Source organism: Mixophyes fleayi, chromosome 11, assembly GCF_038048845.1.
Source record: "Mixophyes fleayi isolate aMixFle1 chromosome 11, aMixFle1.hap1, whole genome shotgun sequence".
NCBI classification, from domain to species: Eukaryota; Metazoa; Chordata; class Amphibia; order Anura; family Limnodynastidae; genus Mixophyes; species Mixophyes fleayi.
This window is the reverse complement of record NC_134412.1, coordinates 23,889,217-23,898,511: the sequence shown is the minus strand read 5'-3', so window position 1 is coordinate 23,898,511 and position 9,295 is coordinate 23,889,217. Positions and strand designations below refer to the sequence as shown.

The 9,295-nt window shown below is 40.5% G+C and overlaps 1 long non-coding RNA gene across 1 annotated transcript; it reads right to left on the bottom strand.

Moving 5' to 3' along the window:
* Positions 1 to 204: 204 nt before the first annotated feature.
* Positions 205 to 811, bottom strand: LOC142107139 (uncharacterized). The gene is made up of 2 exons (XR_012679883.1): positions 634 to 811; positions 205 to 499 (listed from the first exon to the last, which is right to left on the bottom strand). It is a non-coding gene; the product is annotated as an uncharacterized LOC142107139 (long non-coding RNA).
* Between the last annotated feature and the right edge of the window lie 8,484 nt (positions 812 to 9,295).

Genomic DNA, 9,295 nt, shown 5'->3' with positions numbered 1-9,295 from the left:
TACAGACTGACGTGGCTTTGTGGCGCTCCTAATTTTGTGGTTGGGCAATATAATTATGTATTTTATGTATTCTTTATTTATCTTTAGAATTTAGTCTTCTTGTCTTAATATTTTTAAAGGTGTTTATTCTGCACCATTTGTACAGCATGCATTTAACATGTACATTAATCCACTTAATACCTAAAAGATCACAGGAGACCAAAATCTGTTTATTTTTTTATTCCATGCTTCTTAATTGCACCTAGATTAACCTAAATGCTAGCTAGCTATCTTAATGGCAACGGTCCCATGCAGAAGATGACACTATCAAGATGACACTATCGGTGTGACTAAGCCTTGTACACTGACAACTTTTTTTTTTTTTTTTCCTTTTCTTCTTTTTTTATTTTTTTTTGCATTTTTTGATGCTCTTTAGGGGAGGTGACTCTGGCAGGTGGAGCGGGTCACCTTCGTCATCACGCCTTTCGGCTCTAAAACTACAGACGCGAACGCCTGTAACCTGCAACAATGGAAAATAACAGCTTATTAGGTTAAAGATTCACTTTTTCATGGTAGACAGAATTTGTTGAGGAAATCTTGTACAACAGTGGTCTAGAGTGTAATTTATACAGTAGCTGGAACATATATATTTACCTCTCCTTGTGCCTCTTGTAGTAGCCACGTGCTTCTTTTGTTTTCTGTATTGTCTCCTCTTTCGGGTCATTGCCCGTTTTTTGGCCATGCGGCCCTTCTTTTGTTTCCTTTGGTAGGCCATGGTAGCAGCCAATTTGCCTTCAGCCAGGAGCAAATGACCTGTGGGCTCCCAACCCCCTCTTTTATACCCTGAGACTACTTTATGATGTCATATGGGTGGGGTTTGGGTGTGGTCTGGTCAATTGGGTGTGGCATTGTCATCTTGTCATGTGGGTGTGGCCAATTAACCATTCATAGGGGTGTGGTAAAAAAAACCCCACATCATTTGCATTCTATGGGAATGACTTTATCAGAGATTGAAATTCTCAATCTTACTGCACAAACTCGATCAGAAATTCAGTCCATTAAGAAGTACTTGTTGAAATTTGAATTTGTTCTAATGTCATCTTTGTGGATAAAGCTACTTACAATGACCGACCAATCTACCCTCCTTATATAAAATATAATTAAATAGAGTAAACTGCACTTGTGACTTTAAACAATCATTGAAATTTTATTACCATATATAAATCAAAACATACCATTGCAATACCGAAAATTCACAATGTCCAGTGTTATAAAGTGCAAAATTTTGTTGGGGGTAATGTGATTCTTCTCTTGTTCTAAATATTAATATTCTTCTTTTCTCTCCGATATAACATGTGAAAAAAAATTAAATAAAAAACCATCATAGTGCAAGCTGCATATACTGTTTATTTTTGTTTCGTTTTAAGCGAAATGCTTCAAGATGTCACTAATAGTCTGATTAACTTATTGTATTCACTTTCTAAAAGTTTTTTAGAACACATACAGTATATGTAGAATTCCTTATAATTAATTACAATGTTTCAACAAAAAAAGTTTTATCCGTAGTGATGATAATGAATCTTATATAAATTGGTATTCTACTCTCTTTTTTTGAGAGATAATATGAAAATAAATTGATTACAATAATTTCTTACAGGTGATTTATACTTAATCATTATTTTTCTCCTTATCCAGAAAATAGCCACGTTTTCATATCAATATGTATTGATAATGGAAGCTCTCTTACAGTACATGATACGACACAAATCAAAGTAAAAACATATTCTTTATAACCAGACGACAGCTGGATAAAATTATCAAAATGAGCCAAGCTTTAAATTTGCATATATTCTCCAATCCCTGTGTAGATGTATTCTTACTCCCGCTTGATGAAATACAGCCATGTAGAGTAACTACTCCTCTGTATAGTTAGATGGTTAGACTCCGGTGACTTAACTTCACAACTTGCGAGTTCGCTGAGTAACGTTCACTGGGTATAGGATCCCCACTACCCAAAGTTACACTGGATGTTGAGCCGGACAACTTCAAATGCCTTCTCAAAGACATTGAACAGAAACGCGAAGAGATCTTCACAGAGTGCAAAATTGTAGAAAAAAACATTGAGATTCCCACCGAGTTATCCATCAGTCACCACTTACCCACTCAATCCAATTCCGAAACGCACTATAGGGTCAACGTTTTCTCGGTAGTCGTAGACTCCATTCTGTCTGGTCTTCATCTTCGATTTACTTCATTGGAAGTAATTTGTGACTTATTTAAGTTTCTTTAGGAGTTCAACAAAATGAGTATTGAAGACCTTTGCTCCGCAACTGAAAACTTTCAGCAACAATGCAATAAAGATATTGTTACGAGCCGCGGCGGTGCCTGAAGCCTCCGCGACTCACCGCCCCCTGCGGGTCTGAAACCCAGCCGTTTCCATGACGACCGGGACATCACTCCCTCTTCATCCCGGCTGTTGTCTAGATAACTGTCGGGACGCTCTGGGCTTGAAATGCTGCGTCCCGCCGAGAGGCAGCTGGGCGCGTGCGCAACTGTCTTTAATTAATTAAACAGCCACTGAGGCTGATTGTTGTATCTGTGATCCCTGCATTATGATTGGCTCCCCTATGTATATAACGCAGGGCGGGTTTAGCCTCCCTGCTGGTTATGGCTCTTAGTTTGTGTTGCTGACCTGCTTTCTTGTTGCCTCCTGACTTCGGATTGTGTCTATTACTGACCCATGGCTTCCCTGATCCCTGATAGTTTGCTAGTTGCCCTGACCTTTGGCCTGTTACTCAGATACTATTGTTCACTGCCAGCACTGACCCTTGCCTGTTTCTGACCATGCATCCTGCTACGGACCCGTGTCCACGGCTACTTCTGACTACCCGCTATCATCCTGTCTACTGCCTCCTATTTCCTACGGCCACCAAGGATAAACTTTTACTACACTAGAGCTTAAGACCTGGGGCATCTAAGTACCTGCGAGCGCATAGAGCTCTACGGAAAAGGTGGCTGCTAAAGATAAAGATCTCTATTCCATCAGTTCTAAAAGATTTTCCTGGTAACCGTGAGCTCTAACAGATATCGCCCAAGATTTCAGTGACACACTAATTTTCCTGAAGTGAATTTATAGTACAAACTTTAAGTTGGAAAGCAAGCCAAAGGAACGTCTTACAGAAATCCTAGAACTAGGACTTTCTAGGGTGTTTCCCAATATCACAGTTTCTTTGCACATTCTCCTCCTTTTGCCAACATCTGTTGCTTCTGGTGACCGTTCATTGTGCTGAAGAACGTAAAAAACTATCATCGCTCAACTATGGGGCAAGAGCGTTTCAATGGGCTGGCTATGCTCAATATTAACTGTGACGTGGCACGAAAGTTGGAGGTTTCCAAACTGATTGCTGCATTTTCAAAAAAGCCCCCAAAAAACTACAAAAGCACTTCTAATTTGAAATCTTCAATAATCCAGTACATCAGTATATGTATGCAGTATTTATTTGTAAATTTTAATAAAGTTAATCATTAAAATCAATTTAAAATACAATTTTAATGGGGGGTTTTTAAGAAAAGGGGTCTTAATTTGGGTTTCCCCGGGCCTCTATGAACCTCTGAAAGGGCCTGGTTACAGGTAAGGTAAAAACAAATGGAAATACCTAATAGCAAATGCAAGGGGTTCATATTCCTATTACCAATAGCAGATGTTTTATGTGTTTAACTATAAATCCATCATTAGTGTCACACCTTTTTGACATTATTTTACACCATACATACCTACTTTTTTCACTCCCCCTTCAGGAGATACCGGAGGGGATGTGAAGTGTGAGGACAGAGGAGGATGCGGTGTGGTGAAACGCGTCATTTTATTCTGGCCCAGCTATAAAATGATAAAAAAAAGCCTCATTTTGTCACAGGGGCGGGGCTAAAGTGGCGCAATTCACAGCGAATCGCAACACGATGACTCCCGTCCTGTCCACTTCACTAAGGAGCGGGCAGGATCTGGGAGAATGGTCTGTTCTCCCAGGAGTCCAGGATACCTAACCGTAATTCGGGAGTCTCCCGGAGTGGGCAAGTATATTTTAAACTGGTCACACACGTGGCCAGATTTGACCAGGCAGGTTAAAAATCAGGCCAGCGGATAACTGTATTGGCTTTACTGATCAGAAACTATGGCATTCGGTCTAAGTTATGAAGAACCAGATCTGCACGGTTTGGCCTTCAACTACGGTGGCAAAGCTTCCCACAGATACAGTCAGCATACAGGCTGAACGGTCAGAACACCACGTGCACTGTTAGAGCGTGGGCAGCAAAACTGACATTATGTTCTTGCACTATCTAATTCTAATTTCAGTCTTGAAGCCTTAAAAGATTGTGCATATTACCTCCTGAAACTATAAACCTGAAAAATAAACATTTGCACTAGAAGGCAGTCCTTTCCATTATTTTTTTCCATTTGTGCTATTGAATATTTGTTTGCTTTCCTAATAAAGACCTGTAGCCGCCCAAGAGAGGTGTATGATGTAGAGGTTCTATTGTTCTGCAGGTCAGATGTTTATAACTATTATCACATATTCCTAAGGAATACATTGTATGATCTACACTATGCAATAAGGCAGAGGGATTGACTGATGCTGAAGATTAATGTTAACTTTAAGTGGCTTTGCTGTAAGGGTCAATGTTGTTTTTGATGTCTATAGCAAGGACTTGTCACTACTAAAATGTGATAGTGATAGCTATTGAGATACTGGATGGCAAAAAGTATCTTCGGAGGGTAATGCGATAGATAGTCCGATAAATTTGTTGTCGTGGCTTCTTAACTGAACTAATGCACCCAATAGTGGGACCCACAGCGGACTGTTGTAAGAGAATCAGGGTGGGTAAAAGCATTTCCTCTCTTATTTCATCCTTGACATCTTTCATTTGCAATCCTGATTTTCCTCTTAGGTTCCAGCTCTTTCACAAAGTGCACCAAAGCAGGCATCCAAACTACGGTTGCAATATCCATGCTTTTTTGGCACTTCGGAGGGGGGGGGGGGGATGTACCTCTCTTCCTTCCAATGAATTTTTGAAATATTTGCAATTACATTCCTTTGTCCAAAATAGAAATCTATTGGCTCAGATCGATGAACAGTTAGCTCATTTTGAATCCCTTTGCACGCTTCCTAACCCACCCAAACATTCTATCACTACTATCTACGAGTTTATTATAGAAGATAAATTCACCCACAAAACTTGCTTTGCTGAAGCCTGGCAATTGGACTTGAACAGTACATTAGGCCCAATGCACCGGGTGAAAATCTTTAAAGCCGCTCATCCATATTCATTGTATACTTCAACAGTTGAAAAACAATACAAGATCTTAGCTAGATGATATCAATGTCCTGATATATTACACAAGAGTTCTCCATGAGTATCCATTGGAGATATAACCATTGGTTCTCCACTTCATATCTGGTAGAGCTTCCCAAATATCTCCTCTTATTGGAATGAGATTATACACCTCTCCAAAAACACCATAGGAGTGGATGTGCAGATAGATCCTGGTTTCCGGCTCTTGTCTTTATACGTCTATGGATGACATCATCCGCTCAGCATCAGAAAGATACCAAGAATTTATGGCTACTTGGTTGAGATGGCTGGAAATTAATGAATCAGTTGCTTACCAGTGCAGATTCATCCCACCTACCACTCAAATGAATTGATTGGATATAGAAAATCACTTATCAACTTGGAGCTCCCCCCTAGCAGACTGTTTTTGTCCCGTTCCCCCCACAAATCCAATTCTGGTTGCGGACCTTATCCCTAAGTGGCCTGGACAATCTCTCGTTCTCCTCTCCTCTACCCTCCCTTCCGATTTAATTTATTATAAAATATGATTCACATAAGGTATTAAAAAATCAGTTATCCTGTGCTAAGCCCTCCTGATGAGAAGAAGAGTTTTGGGGTATATATTATTTGTCACTAACGTGTCTATTATAAATAGCACCGCTATCGCCAGCAGTGAACATTTGATAGCTAAGAAGATCTATCTTCAACCAACACACCAGTTTTCAACAAAGATAGGTGTTTTCTTCATTTAATAAATAGTACCCTAAGAAATGCACCTAGTGGCACAAAAAGACTGTTTGATGTTCCACAAAATAATTGTTAAAACTTAAAGTGCATGACATAATTTGTATTGTAAAATTCTATTACAAATGCAGCAAGCTGGTTGTCCTAAGAATAACAAATTGCCCCGTTCTCGAGTTACTCTTCCGCATTGTGATACCACAACATAACTGTGTAATACGGCATTAATGTTTTACCTGTAGTACTAGTAGTGGCTTCTCGGTGAACTCTTACTGCATCATGCATGCCATTCATTCATAAAATAGGACTCAAAGCATATATTTAGCAGAAGCTCAGGCAGCCATCTTGGCATACCTCCCAGCTGTCCCGATTCCACCGGGACAGTCCCGATTTCAGCGGGACAGTCCCGGAATTGGGATGGTTGGGAGGTTTAAACTCCAAAACTGACTTACTGTGACCTCCCAATCACCGTTCAGTCCCCATACAGCGCATGCGCGGAACACAAGAGCGACCCCTGCTATATACAAGAGTCAGAACTCTATGGTGTTACCATGGAGATAGGTGGAGCGGGCATCGGCTGAAGGGGGCGTGGTTTATTTTGTCCCGCTTTCGGGACTTTAAATGTTGTGAGCTATGACCTTGGTGTGTGCCGCTAAGTTGCTGTCTTGAGTAATCATTCACATCCCAGTGCCGTCGGGCAGCAGTGCTAACTAGGGATGTGCACCGGCGACTTTTGAGGTCTCGTGTTTTGTGTTTTGGATCCGGATTTTCGTTATTTTTGAGGTTCAGATTTGTCTCGCAAAACACTTGACGAAAGGTCTCGGTTCGGATTTAAGGTATTGGATTCGGATTTTTTTTGAAAAAAACATAAAAAGTTTAAAAATCAAGTTTTTGGGCTTATTTTCACTCCTAGGCTATTATTAACCTCAATAACATTCAATAACAAGCATTTCCACTAATTTACAGTGTATTCTGAATCTGAACACCTCACAATATAGTTATTAGTCCAAAACGTTGCAACAAGGTATCTTTCTGGACTGCGTAGAGGAGTGGGTCACCACAATATATATTAAAAACCCTGAACTTTTATGATTCGCACCAATAATTGTACCTGGACTGCGTAGAGGAGTGGGTCACCACAATATATTAAAAACCCTGAACTTTTATGAATCGCACCAATAAATGTACCTGGACTGCGTAGAGGAGTGGGTCACCACAATATATATAATAAGAAAACCATCAACTGGTTTGATTCGCACCAATAAATGTACCTGGACTGCGTAGAGGAGTGGGTCACCACAATATATTAAAAACCCTGAACTTTTATGAATCGCACCAATAAATGTACCTGGACTGCGTAGAGGAGTGGGTCACCACAATATATTAAAAACCCTGAACTTTTATGAATCGCACCAATAAATGTACCTGGACTGCGTAGAGGAGTGGGTCACCACAATATATATAATAAGAAAACCATCAACTTGTTTGATTCGCACCAATAAATGTACCTGGACTGCGTAGAGGAGTGGGTCACCACAATATATTAAAAACCCTGAACTTTTATGAATCGCACCAATAAATGTACCTGGACTGCGTAGAGGAGTGGGTCACCACAATATATTAAAAACCCTGAACTTTTATGAATCGCACCAATAAATGTACCTGGACTGCGTAGAGGAGTGGGTCACCACAATATATATAATAAGAAAACCATCAACTTGTTTGATTCGCACCAATAAATGTACCTGGACTGCGTAGAGGAGTGGGTCACCACAATATATTAAAAACCCTGAACTTTTATGAATCGCACCAATAAATGTACCTGGACTGCGTAGAGGAGTGGGTCACCACAATATCTTAAAAACCCTGAACTTTTATGAATCGCACCAATAAATGTACCTGGACTGCGTAGAGGAGTGGGTCACCACAATATATTAAAAACCCTGAACTTTTATGAATCGCACCAATAAATGTACCTGGACTGCGTAGAGGAGTGGGTCACCACAATATATATAATAAGAAAACCATCAACTTGTTTGATTCGCACCAATAAATGTACCTGGACTGCGTAGAGGAGTGGGTCACCACAATATCTTAAAAACCCTGAACTTTTATGAATCGCACCAATAAATGTACCTGGACTGCGTAGAGGAGTGGGTCACCACAATATATTAAAAACCCTGAACTTTTATGAATCGCACCAATAAATGTACCTGGACTGCGTAGAGGAGTGGGTCACCACAATATATATAATAAGAAAACCATCAACTTGTTTGATTCGCACCAATAAATGTACCTGGACTGCGTAGAGGAGTGGGTCACCACAATATATTAAAAACCCTGAACTTTTATGAATCGCACCAATAAATGTACCTGGACTGCGTAGAGGAGTGGGTCACCACAATATCTTAAAAACCCTGAACTTTTATGAATCGCACCAATAAATGTACCTGGACTGCGTAGAGGAGTGGGTCACCACAATATATATAATAAGAAAACCATCAACTTGTTTGATTCGCACCAATAAATGTACCTGGACTGCGTAGAGGAGTGGGTCACCACAATATATATAATAAGAAAACCATCAACTTGTTTGATTCGCACCAATAAATGTACCTGGACTGCGTAGAGGAGTGGGCACTGGGCACCACAATAAAATATATAAAAAACCTTCAACAGGTCTGCATTACACTACACATACGGCTGCTCCTCCATCCTCTCCATCATATACATGTTGGAGTTTTAGCGTGTGACAACCTCTTGTTTTTGATAATGTCAGTGCATTTTGAATATTTTTCAATTTGCCCCACACCACTGAATGTACTTTATCTATGATACGCATCTATCTATCTTGACTGCGTAGTGTGGTGGCCCCGGTACACAATTTGGTACCGGGGCCACAATAAAATAAATACACCCTCCACGTGTCAGAATTCCACCAAACAAGTATCTGGACTGCGTAGTGGGGTGGCCCCGGTACCCAACTTGATACCGGGGCCACAATAAAATAAATACACCCTCCACGTGTCAGAATTCCACCAAACAAGTATCTGGACTGCGTAGTGGGGTGGCCCCGGTACCCAACTTGATACCGGGGCCACAATAAAATAAATACACCCTCCACGTGTCAGAATTCCACCAAACAAGTATCTGGACTGCGTAGTGGGGTGGCCCCGGTACCCAACTTGATACCGGGGCCACAATACCTCCTCCAAACATGCTACAGACAATTCGTCATTGAGATCCC